The sequence below is a fragment of the Argiope bruennichi genome, chromosome 10 (genome assembly GCF_947563725.1).
Source record: "Argiope bruennichi chromosome 10, qqArgBrue1.1, whole genome shotgun sequence".
NCBI lineage: Eukaryota > Metazoa > Arthropoda > Arachnida > Araneae > Araneidae > Argiope > Argiope bruennichi.
The window spans coordinates 79,455,548-79,469,375 of record NC_079160.1 but is presented as its reverse complement, the minus strand read 5'-3'; the positions used below and the strand labels follow the sequence as shown (position 1 = coordinate 79,469,375).

At 34.1% G+C, this 13,828-nt stretch overlaps 1 protein-coding gene and 17 non-coding genes across 19 annotated transcripts in view; 17 read left to right on the top strand and 1 right to left on the bottom strand.

Annotated features, from left to right (window-relative positions):
• Positions 1-13,828, bottom strand: part of LOC129988178 (PDZ and LIM domain protein 7-like) — a 73,165-nt gene that overhangs the window by 23,868 nt on the left and 35,469 nt on the right. The gene's annotated exons all lie outside the window — the stretch shown is intronic.
• Positions 41-113, top strand: Trnar-ucg (transfer RNA arginine (anticodon UCG)). Its single transcript has one exon. It is a non-coding gene; the product is annotated as a tRNA-Arg (tRNA).
• On the top strand, positions 227-299 carry Trnar-ucg (transfer RNA arginine (anticodon UCG)). Its single transcript has one exon. It is a non-coding gene; the product is annotated as a tRNA-Arg (tRNA).
• Trnar-ucg (transfer RNA arginine (anticodon UCG)) lies at positions 415-487 on the top strand. Its single transcript has one exon. It is a non-coding gene; the product is annotated as a tRNA-Arg (tRNA).
• On the top strand, positions 603-675 carry Trnar-ucg (transfer RNA arginine (anticodon UCG)). The gene has a single exon. It is a non-coding gene; the product is annotated as a tRNA-Arg (tRNA).
• On the top strand, positions 791-863 carry Trnar-ucg (transfer RNA arginine (anticodon UCG)). Its single transcript has one exon. It is a non-coding gene; the product is annotated as a tRNA-Arg (tRNA).
• Positions 979-1,051, top strand: Trnar-ucg (transfer RNA arginine (anticodon UCG)). Its single transcript has one exon. It is a non-coding gene; the product is annotated as a tRNA-Arg (tRNA).
• On the top strand, positions 1,543-1,615 carry Trnar-ucg (transfer RNA arginine (anticodon UCG)). The gene has a single exon. It is a non-coding gene; the product is annotated as a tRNA-Arg (tRNA).
• On the top strand, positions 1,731-1,803 carry Trnar-ucg (transfer RNA arginine (anticodon UCG)). Its single transcript has one exon. It is a non-coding gene; the product is annotated as a tRNA-Arg (tRNA).
• Trnar-ucg (transfer RNA arginine (anticodon UCG)) lies at positions 1,919-1,991 on the top strand. The gene has a single exon. It is a non-coding gene; the product is annotated as a tRNA-Arg (tRNA).
• Positions 2,107-2,179, top strand: Trnar-ucg (transfer RNA arginine (anticodon UCG)). The gene has a single exon. It is a non-coding gene; the product is annotated as a tRNA-Arg (tRNA).
• Positions 2,292-2,367, top strand: Trnar-ucg (transfer RNA arginine (anticodon UCG)). Its single transcript has one exon. It is a non-coding gene; the product is annotated as a tRNA-Arg (tRNA).
• Trnar-ucg (transfer RNA arginine (anticodon UCG)) lies at positions 2,483-2,555 on the top strand. The gene has a single exon. It is a non-coding gene; the product is annotated as a tRNA-Arg (tRNA).
• Positions 2,668-2,743, top strand: Trnar-ucg (transfer RNA arginine (anticodon UCG)). The gene has a single exon. It is a non-coding gene; the product is annotated as a tRNA-Arg (tRNA).
• Positions 2,859-2,931, top strand: Trnar-ucg (transfer RNA arginine (anticodon UCG)). The gene has a single exon. It is a non-coding gene; the product is annotated as a tRNA-Arg (tRNA).
• Positions 3,235-3,307, top strand: Trnar-ucg (transfer RNA arginine (anticodon UCG)). The gene has a single exon. It is a non-coding gene; the product is annotated as a tRNA-Arg (tRNA).
• On the top strand, positions 3,423-3,495 carry Trnar-ucg (transfer RNA arginine (anticodon UCG)). Its single transcript has one exon. It is a non-coding gene; the product is annotated as a tRNA-Arg (tRNA).
• Trnar-ucg (transfer RNA arginine (anticodon UCG)) lies at positions 3,611-3,683 on the top strand. Its single transcript has one exon. It is a non-coding gene; the product is annotated as a tRNA-Arg (tRNA).

Sequence of the window (13,828 nt, the reverse complement as noted above, 5' to 3'; positions counted from 1 at the left end):
GTATTATTTGTTCATAAATAATCGGAGAGCGTTAGCCGTCGTCCGTGTGGCCTAATGGATAAGGCGTCTGACTTCGAATCAGAAAATTGCAGGTTCGAGTCCTGTCACGGACGCGGCTTCAATTTTGAATTGTGTTCTGAAGAAATCTTCGAGATGCATTCTTCATCAGATTTCTCTATTTTTGCCGTATTATTTGTTCATAAATAATCGGAGAGCGTTAGCAGTCGTCCGTGTGGCCTAATGGATAAGGCGTCTGACTTCGAATCAGAATATTGCAGGTTCGAGTCCTGTCACGGACGCGGCTTCAATTTTGAATTGTGTTCTAAAGAAATCTTCGAGATGCATTCTTCATCAGATTTCTCTCTATTTTTGCAGTATTATTTGTTCATAAATAATCGGAGAGCGTTAGCCGTCGTCCGTGTGGCCTAATGGATAAGGCGTCTGACTTCGAATCAGAAGATTGCAGGTTCGAGTCCTGTCACGGACGCGGCTTCAATTTTGAATTGTGTTCTGAAGAAATCTTCGAGATGCATTCTTCATCCGATTTCTCTCTATTTTTGCCGTATTATTTGTTCATAAATAATCGGAGAGCGTTAGCCGTCGTCCGTGTGGCCTAATGGATAAGGCGTCTGACTTCGAATCAGAAGATTGCAGGTTCGAGTCCTGTCACGGACGCGGCTTCAATTTTGAATTGTGTTCTGAAGAAATCTTCGAGATGCATTCTTCATCAGATTTCTCTCTATTTTTGCCGTATTATTTGTTCATAAATAATCGGAGAGCGTTAGCCGTCGTCCGTGTGGCCTAATGGATAAGGCGTCTGACTTCGAATCAGAAGATTGCAGGTTCGAGTCCTGTCACGGACGCGGCTTCAATTTTGAATTGTGTTCTGAAGAAATCTTCGACATGCATTCTTCATCCGATTTCTCTCTATTTTTGCCGTATTATTTGTTCATAAATAATCGGAGAGCGTTAGCCGCCGTCCGTGTGGCCTAATGGATAAGGCGTCTGACTTCGAATCAGAAGATTGCAGGTTCGAGTACTGTCACGGACGCGGCTTCAATTTTGAATTGTGTTCTGAAGAAATCTTCGACATGCATTCTTCATCAGATTTCTCACTATTTTTGCCGTATTATTTGTTCATAAATAATCGGAGAGCGTTAGCCGTCTTCCGTGTGGCCTAACGGATAAGGCGTCTGACTTCGAATCAGAAGTTTGCAGGTTCGAGCCCTGTGACGGACGCGGCTTCAATTTTGAATTGTGTTCTGAAGAAATCTTCGACATGCATTCTTCATCAGATTTCTCACTATTTTTGCCGTATTATTTGTTCATAAATAATCGGAGAGCGCTGGCCGTCTTCCGTGTGGTCTAATGGATAAGGCGTCTGACTTCAAATCAGTAGATTGCAGGTTCGAGTCCTGTCACGGACGCGGCTTCAATTTTCAATTGTGTTCTGAAGAAATCTTCGACATGCATTCTTCATCAGATTTCTCACTATTTTTGCCGTAATATTTGTTCATAAATAATCGGAGAGCGTTAGCCGTCGTCCGTGTGGCCTAACGGATAAGGCGTCTGACTTCGAATCAGAAGATTGCAGGTTCGAGTCCTGTCACGGACGCGGCTTCAATTTTGAATTGTGTTCTGAAGAAATCTTCGAGATGCATTCTTCATCAGATTTCTCTCTATTTTTGCCGTATTATTTGTTCATAAATAATCGGAGAGGGTTAGCCGCCGTCCGTGTGGCCTAATGGATAAGGCGTCTGACTTCGAATCAGAAGATTGCAGGTTCGAGTCCTGTCACGGACGCGGCTTCAATTTTGAATTGTGTTCTGAAGAAATCTTCGAGATGCATTCTTCATCAGATTTCTCTCTATTTTTGCAGTATTATTTGTTCATAAATAATCGGAGAGCGTTAGCCGTCGTCCGTGTGGCCTAATGGATAAGGCGTCTGACTTCGAATCAGAAGATTGCAGGTTCGAGTCCTGTCACGGACGCGGCTTCAATTTTGAATTGTGTTCTGAAGAAATCTTCGAGATGCATTCTTCATCTGATTTCTCTCTATTTTTGCCGTATTATTTGTTCATAAATAATCGGAGAGCGTTAGCCGTCGTCCGTGTGGCCTAATGGATAAGGCGTCTGACTTCGAATCAGAAGATTGCAGGTTCGAGTCCTGTCACGGACGCGGCTTCAATTTTGAATTGTGTTCTGAAGAAATCTTCGAGATGCATTCTTCATCAGATTTCTCTCTATTTTTGCCGTATTATTTGTTCATAAATAATCGGAGAGCGCTGGCCGTCTTCCGTGTGGCCTAATGGATAAGGCGTCTGACTTCGAATCAGAAGATTGCAGGTTCGAGTCCTGTCACGGACGCGGCTTCAATTTTGAATTGTGTTCTGAAGAAATCTTCGACATGCATTCTTCATCCGATTTCTCTCTATTTTTGCCGTATTATTTGTTCATAAATAATCGGAGAGCGTTAGCCGCCGTCCGTGTGGCCTAATGGATAAGGCGTCTGACTTCGAATCAGAAGATTGCAGGTTCGAGTACTGTCACGGACGCGGCTTCAATTTTGAATTGTGTTCTGAAGAAATCTTCGACATGCATTCTTCATCAGATTTCTCACTATTTTTGCCGTATTATTTGTTCATAAATAATCGGAGAGCTTTAGCCGTCTTCCGTGTGGCCTAACGGATAAGGCGTCTGACTTCGAATCAGAAGATTGCAGGTTCGAGTCCTGTCACGGACGCGGCTTCAATTTTGAATTGTGTTCTGAAGAAATCTTCGAGATGCATTCTTCATCAGATTTCTCTCTATTTTTGCCGTATTATTTGTTCATAAATAATCGGAGAGCGTTAGCCGCCGTCCGTGTGGCCTAACGGATAAGGCGTCTGACTTCGAATCAGAAGTTTGCAGGTTCGAGCCCTGTGACGGACGCGGCTTCAATTTTGAATTGTGTTCTGAAGAAATCTTCGACATGCATTCTTCATCAGATTTCTCACTATTTTTGCCGTATTATTTGTTCATAAATAATCGGAGAGCGCTGGCCGTCTTCCGTGTGGTCTAATGGATAAGGCGTCTGACTTCGAATCAGTAGATTGCAGGTTCGAGTCCTGTCACGGACGCGGCTTCAATTTTGAATTGTGTTCTGAAGAAATCTTCGACATGCATTCTTCATCAGATTTCTCACTATTTTTGCCGTATTATTTGTTCATAAATAATCGGAGAGCGTTAGCCGTCGTCCGTGTGGCCTAACGGATAAGGCGTCTGACTTCGAATCAGAAGATTGCAGGTTCGAGTCCTGTCACGGACGCGGCTTCAATTTTGAATTGTGTTCTGAAGAAATCTTCGAGATGCATTCTTCATCAGATTTCTCTCTATTTTTGCCGTATTATTTGTTCATAAATAATCGGAGAGGGTTAGCCGCCGTCCGTGTGGCCTAATGGATAAGGCGTCTGACTTCGAATCAGAAGATTGCAGGTTCGAGTCCTGTCACGGACGCGGCTTCAATTTTGAATTGTGTTCTGAAGAAATCTTCGACATGCATTCTTCATCCGATTTCTCTCTATTTTTGCCGTATTATTTGTTCATAAATAATCGGAGAGCGTTAGCCGTCGTCCGTGTGGCCTAATGGATAAGGCGTCTGACTTCGAATCAGAAGATTGCAGGTTCGAGTCCTGTCACGGACGTGGCTTCGATTTTAAATTGGGTTCTTTATAAACATTTTAGTTGCTTTTTTTAATTGGTTCACTCACTATTTTTGCCAACGTTTTCGTAGAAGAACTGCGTCAGACTTTATTGTGACTTAATGGATAAATCATCTGATTGTTTGTAGATTCGAATCTTGTTGTCAATGAAAATGTTCCATTCATTTCTCCAATATGTCTTCCGTCCAACTTGTTCATTCTTATTCATAATTATTTCATATAATCATCGCTACTGGGGATTGAAACCTTTCAATCATATAATATTTCTGGCGTAAAAAATCATTTTGAATACAGTTTCATAATGCATAATATTTTCATTGTCCTATGAAATGACGTTTTAATTAAAATTAGAGTGTCAATTGAACCAAACAAGCTTTAGAAAATCTGATAGTTACTTTCTCATAACTTATTGGTACTTGTTATATAAGCATTCCATATTTATTCATAATTGCTGAAGTATAAGGAAGATTTTAAGAAACATTTTGAGACAATTAATTAAATGTTATATTTTTCTTAACTAAAAAAAGCATGAAAATAAACCAAATAAGTAGTTATTTTGAATAAAAGTTGTTAGTCATCTGCTTTTAAAATTTCCTTTTAGAATTTTGCAAATATGTTCCAGCAACAACTCTTCATATGTATTCTTATTCTTCAAAAATAATACACCAATCTAATACCGTGTCAAAACCCCACTAGCACGCGAAACCCCCCTAGCAAGCATGGATTAAACTAATTTGTGAAAATAATCTGTAGACAGTTCACACCATGATTCCATCAGGGCAGTCTACTAAGCCATGGGAATGCAAGGTAGTGGAGATCTACTAAGGACAGCACGTTGCGAAACATCGCAGATATGCTCGATAATATTCATGTTAGGGGGAACGAAATTCAAAAGAGTGCTCCTTAAGTCACTTGTTAACTACTGTAGACCTGTGGGATATCGTATTATCCTGTTGGAATTTCCATATCCGCCGGAATGCACACAGGACATGAATGGATGCAAAGAGTCAGAAAGGATGTTAACGTACCGCTAACTTTCATGGTCGAGTCTAGACGCATCAACGATCCCATTTCATGCCAACTGCACACGCCCCATATCATCACAGAGCCTCCACCAGCTTGAAAGTTTCCTTGTATGCATGAGGGATCCATGGATTCATGTCATTTTCTCCACACCCGTACACGGCCATCCACCCGATACAACTGGAAACGTGACTCGTCAGATCAGACAACGTTTCTCCAATCATTAAGAGTCCAATGACGGTGTTGGCTAGCCCAGGCAAGGTGCAGAGCTTTGTGCCTCTGAGTCAACAATGGAACTCAAGATGGTCTGCGGCTTAGAAAGTCCATATTAATTAGGGCATGTTGCATGGTGCGTATACTGACACTTGTTGATGGGCCTGCATTCAAATCCGCAGCAATTTGAGGAAGTGTTGGACATCTTGTGTAACGATTGTTTTCGGCCGTTGAGGATCGCGTTCTGTTAAGGTCTTTTTACGGTCCGCATTGCTGTCGGAGATTTGAAGTTTTACCGGGAACCTGATATTCATGGTACACCTTGAAATGGTTTTGCACGAAAATCCAAATTTCATCGTTACTTCGGAAACGCTATGCCCCATCTCTCGTGCATCAACACTTAGTACCCGTTGTAAATCACTTAAATCTTTATAACCTGCCTTTGTATTAGCAAGAATTGGAGCAATAGCCTCCTCAGATACCTATTCTTTTATCGATGCGATTGACATCTGTTGTCAATCGCTTCGTGTTACGCACAGATTTGTTTGCATTATTTGCCTGCGACCTGCTAATATATATATATATATATATATATATATATATATATATATATATATATATATATATATATATATATATATATATATATATATACACGTGAAAACAAACATAGGATAAATATTCATTAAAATAAAAGAGAAATTTTTAAAGGTATGTTAGTGTATAAAATCTTAACATTACGTAGCAAAGGAGTACTTATAAATTTACTTATTTTAAAATCATCTACGTTAAATTTTTTTTGAATAAAATTAATAATAATGGAAGAAAAATTGCACGAAACGAAAAGGATATCGTTGAAATTATAAAATTTTGATGTGCCTTATATTTGCTTTTAAGCATAGTTAAAATTGCGTTTTAAATCAAATTTTGCTAAAAATATATGCATAAAATAAAACAAAAGTTTAAAAAAACAATTATAGAATAGTTTAAAATATTATCACTACCTAGTAAAAGAGTGCCTTCTTTTTTTTTAAGATTATCCGTGTTGATTTTTTTTAAATATAACAATCAAAAGAAAAATTGCACAGAAGAAAGAAAATTTGATCATTAGAAAAGTAAAATTTGAAATTTTAAAATGGTGTAAGATGGTGTTTTTCTAGAGTAATTTTCTCTGTTGTTACTACGTAAAAAAGAAGGTAAAATTTTAATTACTTTCTAATTGATTGAATATTTAATTAATTTTTATTCTTTGAAAAGTTGGCAGTATTCTTTCTCGTGTCTTAAATAATAAGTGCACAAACTTTGATTTAATGGTCCAGTCAGTAGCTTGACGTGAATATACAGGTTTGATATACCAAATTTTACATGCCAAATTGCGTTTATCCTACTTGTGTTTTGATTTATTGTGTATGCATTCATACAGACAGAAAAATAAAGATGCAATCTTTATTTTTCTACACACATATCTTCAATTATTATAGCAAAGACCATATTGAGCTTCATCCAGATAGCAATGTAGCACTTTATAGTTTTAGCGTTCACATACCCAGGAATAAACAGATCAACAGATAATCAAAGTATTGATACGTTTAATCAGTTTTTGACATAGTTTTTTTAATAATCAAATACTATGACTATCCTAATTTTACTACTTTGTATGTAATCTGGTTCATATGCCCATAAACTAACGCTCAGACTTACCGAAAGTGCCCACAATTCAAAAGTTATCAGCAGAGTTTTTTTTTTTTTTTTTTGTGAATAACTTGTTCTAAATTTCATCTGTCTAAATTGTTCCATTTTCAAATTATTCAAAAAAAAACTCCTCAGTCTCGGGAAAATTTTAAACAAATCTAGAGATTAATCAAAATCTCGAGACTTATATTTCTTAACGATTGACTGTACACATTTCGTATATGAGAAAATAACTGGTTCTCTTGAAAATCTCTTTAAAAAATAAAATGAATAAAAAATAATAAATGTGAGATCATTCAACTAATAAGATGAGATATTCTATCCCACTTTCCCCTGTTCTCGTAGCTGACATGTGTTTCTTGGCCTGTTTTCAAAACCTCCAGACAGAGAAAAAGTGAAAGAAAATTTTAATGAAGAAAAATGGTCGGTTTTCAAAAATGCAGACTGATTTGAGGAAGACTTCTCATTAAAACACTATTCTCACTCGGGTTGTTTACACCATTTTCGTCTGATAGCGTCTCTTTAAATAGCAGGAAATTTACTTTTTTACGAATATTTTTAACAAGTGAGATAAAATTAATAGAATGTATATTTTTCTGATTTTATCAAAGATGTTCCGTGGTATAACATTTAATGAAAATTTAAAGTCTTTCCTAATAAAACTGTTTTGAATCATTTTGACGAGAGAAAATGATGATAAATGTAAAAGGATAAGTTTAAAAAAATTAGACATAAAAAATAAAACCTGTTATCGAAAATTTCAAGTTTTCATTGTGAAAACATTATTATTTTTAAGTCATTGTTTGTCTTAATTAATTTAAGTCATTAGCCAGTTTAAACTGGTTTGATAAGTCACGTGACTATTACTATCAGATAATGCATGCGTCGATATTTAGGAAACGATCTCAAAAATTTTTCGACCTCTAAAACTTCAATTTGTCAACTAGAAAATTTAAAAATGAAAGTCCAAAAAAATTACATATATATAAATTTTTCGAGCTCCAAAACTTTATTTGTCAACTAGAAAATTTAAAAATGAAAGTTCAAAAAAATTTATATATATATATATATATATATTGTTACGGCTTCCACTACTACTAAGTCCGTAAATTTGCCGTGTTCGCTTGTAGACGGTGGATGTTGCGAAAACAATCAGCAGATAACAATAACGAACGACAATGACGACGTTTATTAAACTGGAAGGCACTGATACAAAGACGACGAATACACAGACGATAAATGTACAGGGCAGCACACTACAGCAAACAGTAGCCCACAAGTAGTAATCGACCACAGCACACAAAGCGGCCAGAATTCAGCAGGAGAGGAGATCTTCGGAGCTTCGCTCTACGGTCTCTCCAAACGGCTGAAATTCTCCACTGTCTTCTTGCTTTAGCTGCATCCAACTGCCCACTCACTACTACACGATTGGCTACTCCTCACAGGACTCGATGCTGCTTCCACAATAAACACAATAACTAGGCACACAGCTCAGTTCAGCCCTCGCTTGAGCTCCACACAAAGCTGGACTATTCCGCTATTGTTTCATTATCCTCTCGAAGATTCGTTTCACGACTTAACCCCGACGATCCTTGCAGTTTGAGACTGCCGGCCTTTTATAGTTCCCGGGAGACGGATCGAGATTTTTCTGGACGAATCAGGCGTATCTTCGTTCCTATTGGATGGATCGCTAATATCTATTCCGTTCGTTTCCAGTAATATCTATTTTGTCGCCAAGCTCTGAGATCACTGATACGGCACCCGATCGGCACTCAACAGAGCTGATCGTAAAACGGTCTTTCCAGTGATTCAACTAACCGTGCTGGAAGCAACTTCACAGGTTTGTAACATTGCTCCCCTCTTTAGGGACTGACGTCCCTGCATTCCGTTACAATTCAACAGCTGGCGTAGACCACCGATCGATTTGAACAATCTTTGATCCTGTATTGGGCGACTTCCGCACTTTCGGCGATGACATCATTTACTAAATTAGCGATAGCTAAAGATCCTTCCGAATCTTCTATTTGCTTTTGACTTAAACTTCTTCGTCGTTTCGAATTGTACACCCAAACTTAATTTTTCTTCTTAAAATGCAACGTCCCGGCAATCCCATTACCCTCCTCCCACTCTTTTATTTGATTATACTTTCTATGAGAAATAATGGCATGTTTGGATTGTTAACACAACAACGCAAATCAATAAAATTGCTGTTATGTATTTTCCCCCCCTATGTTAAAGCACAATTCAAATGAATTAAATTGTCATCTTCTAAATGACTTATATATCATGGAAATATTTTTTATTACTTTTTAATAATTTTTCATTTTTTTCATTACTTGTTATTTCTATAAATCAATTACTTAATCTATCAAGAATTTTAATTCTTTCATTACTTGTAAGTTGTGCATTTGAAAATGAAATGTATTTTCCATAGATTTATTTCTTTAAGCTAAGTTCAGTATTTATATTTTAGGTACCACATAAAAGAAATAGCTTGGAGGGAAATGAAAAGGTTCTTCAATTTAATCATCAATATCGTTATCTCCAAGTCAACAACATTCTTGAATTGATGATTGATTGAAATGTGAGAACTGGAATCCTTAGCAACAGTCCTTAGATTGTCATTCCTAATTCCAAGAAGTCGAAGTTAGTAGTAATTTTGAAGAGGAGAAACCATAATTAAGTATTTGCTAGATTGGCAAATCGCAACTTTTCTCCTATCCAACTAGCAATCAACGTAATTTTAGTGAAGTGAATATTTATTTGTTATTAGCACTGCACAAACTTTCTTTAAAAATTTTTTTCTAAATACTTCTTTTAACAGAACAGTAGATAAACACCAGAGGATGGTAAAACTGAAGAAATAATAGCTTTCGCTACTTCAGGATAAGACTTTTACGTTTTTTTTCCACCAGAAAACACGGAATAGGTAGCAAAACAAAGCCAAAGTGTACACAAAACAGCTTTTATCGAAATGAATGCTAGCAACAAATAAAAATTAAATAACAGCACAGCATAATAGAATTGAGATTGCAGCTAGACTCAACAGTTCAAAGATAAAATTCACTTGATTTATTTTATTCTATCGTTTTATACAGATTTCCTAATAGAATATTGAAAAATCTATAAGGATCTCTGAAATCCGTCTCCTAATAAAGTTATCGCCATAATTCTTGTATTTTCTTGAACCTTCATTTATATCGCCTAAGTCAAAAAAGGTCATAAAGGCAAGGGATATGGACCTGGCACTAATTCAACAACTATTTAAATATATGTAAATCTTTCTTAACTATGACATTAACTGCCAAGGAAGCAATGTCACAGATTATTAACAATATTAGTAACAATTATCAGAGTAGAACGTAATACAGATTTCAAAGACATTTTTAATGTCATATTGTTCATTACATACTATTTATCTCATGCGACATATATAATTAAAAATCTTATAAAAAGTTCTACAAAGACGATCGTCTCACTTCAAGCTACCGAATTTAAAGGGTAGTTGCATTTTAAGTTGTAAATGCTCATAAGGAATGTTTTTTTTTTAAATTTTTAGTTAGAAGTTTAGATTGAAAATTAATAGATTCTAAAGTTTCTCATCAATAACTTTCGATCATTTTTTTCTTATAATAACTATTTCTGTGTCATTTTAGAATTCAAAACAGTTGTCCAATTTACACAAATTTAGTAATATTTTAGTATATTTTACAGTAATATTTTCTACTTTTTAGTAACTATTTACTAAGAAATGGATGCTGTGAAGATATTAAATATTTTTTGTACGTATGCATATTAGCATTGTTATAACCAAGAGTAAATTTTTAAAATTTAGTTGAAATATATGCTGAGCTAGATATTATCATGCTATGATATTGCAGACAAAATTTTAGAATTCCCCTTTAATTTTTTTTTTAGATAAAAGGTTAGAATTCACCTTTAATTTTTTTGTAGACAAAAGATAGAATTCACCTTTAATTTTTTTTGTAGACAAAAGGATAGAATTCACCTTTAATTTTTTTTTTTTAGTCTGAAAAATTTTTTCCATCGCAATATGGAGTAAATTTTAAAAACGGAATTGAAAAAAAAAATTAATACATTTTAAAATTTCTCATTTTACGATGTTTCAGATAAAAGTTTAGAATTCATCTTTAATATATTTTTTTCAATTAGAATAATTTCTTGCTTCGAGACATGGAGTTGCATTCTTTACTTCGTGCTAAACACAAATAGTCTTCGACAAATTTAAAATATTACAATTCTCCGTAATCCATTTTTTACTAGATATCATTTACTTCTTTTCAAAATATAGTAAGAGCAAATAAAGATAATAGCTAATAGGTAGAAATAATTAAACGACGTTGGCTTTTACACTTAACCTAGTGACACTGGAAATATCAGAGAGGGAATGTCAAGGGAAACGAGAGGAAAATATATGAAAGCAGAAAGAATACCTTGACAAATGGGTTACAAAACCGATGGAACAAAAGCGCTTAGATAATGTGAGATTGGTTAAATATAATAGTAACAGCTCAAACCGTGCCAGAACAAGATGCCAACAAGTGTGCCTGTTGTGAGATAAAATACTTCCGAACTCAAGGGAACGAAATTTAGATGAGCTTTAAAAGCATGGTTGTTTCAGATATTCATAGAAATATCTGTTTATCGGACAATGAAGTCTTGGAACAGCCTTTCGGTAAGAAATTTGTTAGGAAACTTAATCATTTTTCTATCTTTCTATTTGGATTAGCAAGAATAGCTAAATTTATAAATTAAGAATATATTTTATAATTTCATCCACTTTGATTAGAATTACGTTTTTCATTAACTATGAATATAATTACGTTTTTAATTAACAATGATTAGAAATACTTTTTATTAACTACGATTAGAGCTACTTTTTTATTAACTATGAATAGAATTACTTTTTTCATTAACTATGATTCAAATTACATTTTTAATTAACTATGATTAGAATTATTTATTTCATTAACTAAGATTAGAATTAAATTTTTAATTAACTATGATTAGAATTACTTATTTCCCTCCTTATGAATCGAATTACTAATTGGGCTTTCATTGTTCATATATTAAGTAAATAGTAAAAAAAGGAAGGATTTTTTTTGATAAAAATACCAACTTTTCAAAAACATGAGATCTTAAAACTTTTTTCAATAAAAAATCTACCAGTAAACTTAATTTATTTCTCCTGTTCTATTTCCATTGATTTAATTTTGCAAACCATGATTCGAATTATTAACTGAGCTCCAGTAGCCCATATTACAAAATGACGTGATAAAAAAGAAGTCGTTCAAAATGCTCTACAGAGCAGACTATTTGAACTTAGCTGTCAAATTTAAAGGCAGTTATCTCTTGACTAAGAAAATAAATTTTAAAATTTTGTTACATTTTAATTAAAACTTGATCAAATTTGTAGAAGTTTTCTTTACTTTTGTAACAAAGTACTAAAAAAAATTTTTTTTATACCACTTGAAAATACAAATAAGTATTTAGTTACATTAATTTAATTTTTCTACAATTTTTTCTCTGATTTCAGTAAATTGAAAATATTGAATGGTTGAAAAATATTGTTCAACTATATTTAAATATCAAATAAAAACATTTTTTTTATCGTTTCAATTGCTAAATTCAAAAATGTATTTAATATCGCCATATTAAATACATTTTTTGTACGACCCCTCTAGCTGCTACGAAACTAAGAGTAATATTTAAAAAAATATTATAACGATACATCTAATCAACCTGAAACGTTATTACAGTATTTTAAAGTAGAAGTTTAACTTTTTATTAATTTTTTTAGTTAATAATTAACGGAACAGTAAATCTAATTTACAATCCATACATTTCGAGTTTTTTTTTTCTTTTAATCAAACTTCAATGTTAAATTGAGAAATACTTCTATCAATCTCTTCGAATTCAATATTGAAAACAAAGTTTATTGCTTTGCCTTAAGTCAACTATGACGAATTAAGCCTGTTACTGTGCAACGATGTCTCGGGCTACAATTTCGAATTCATGTTGAATTTTATAATTAATAAACAACAAAATCACAAATCGAATTTCATAAACAATACAATTAAAATTTTTCTTAATAAATAAATTATAATATTAAATTATAAAATGTTTCTGCTAATTTCTTTAAATTCAACTTTGAAAATAAATTTGATGCCATTGAACTTTTCATATATAACCTTGAAAATTATTGACTCAAATAATCGTGATATGAATATTTTTTTCAATTTCTTTTGAATTCAATTTCGGAAACGAACGTGATTGTCGTAACCTGAGACACCCACAGTTTTGAAAATAGGCGATACAGAATGGATCGGAATTTACATATATTGAATGGAAGCCAAAACAGAATACCAGTATCAATTTCTTCGCCTTTGGAAGCAAAAGTAATTGCCATGACCTGAGTCATTTATATCTTTAAAAAATGAGGATACGAAATGAAGTAGAATATCCATATATTGAACAGAAGCCAAACTACAGTACGATATGAATATTTTCGTGAATATTTTTGAATTCAGCTTTGTAAACAAAGGTGATTGCCTTGACCTGAGTCATCTATTACTTCGAAAAATGATGACTCAAAGTGAAGCATAATATCCATGTATCGAGAGGAAGTGAAAACAGAGTACCATATGAGTATTTCGATGAATTTCTTTAAATTCGACTTTGCAAACAAAGGTGATTACCTTGACCTGAGTCATCTATTACTTCGAAAAATGATGACGTGAAATGAAGTGATACGTCCATATATTGAATGAAAGCCAAAAGATATCAAGATATAAATATTTCTGTGAATTTCTTTGAATTTGACTTTGCAAACAAAGATGATTGCCTTGACCTGAGTCATCTATATGTTTAAAAAATGAGGATGCGAAATGAAGCGAAACATCAATGTATTGAAAAGAAGCCAAAACAGATCACAATATGAATATAACTGTAAATTTCTTTCAATTCGACTTTGCAAACAAAGGTGATTGCCTTGACCTGAGTCATCTATAACTTTGAAAAGTGACGACCTAGAATGAAGCGGAACATCCATATATTGAGCTGGAGCCAAGACTGAGTCGCGATATGAAAGTCAGGGAGGTACTGTGTCTCTACGGATTCTGGGTTCGAAGACGCTGACGCCGGCAGTTTGCAGTTTCGCATTTCGGCGCGCGGAATTT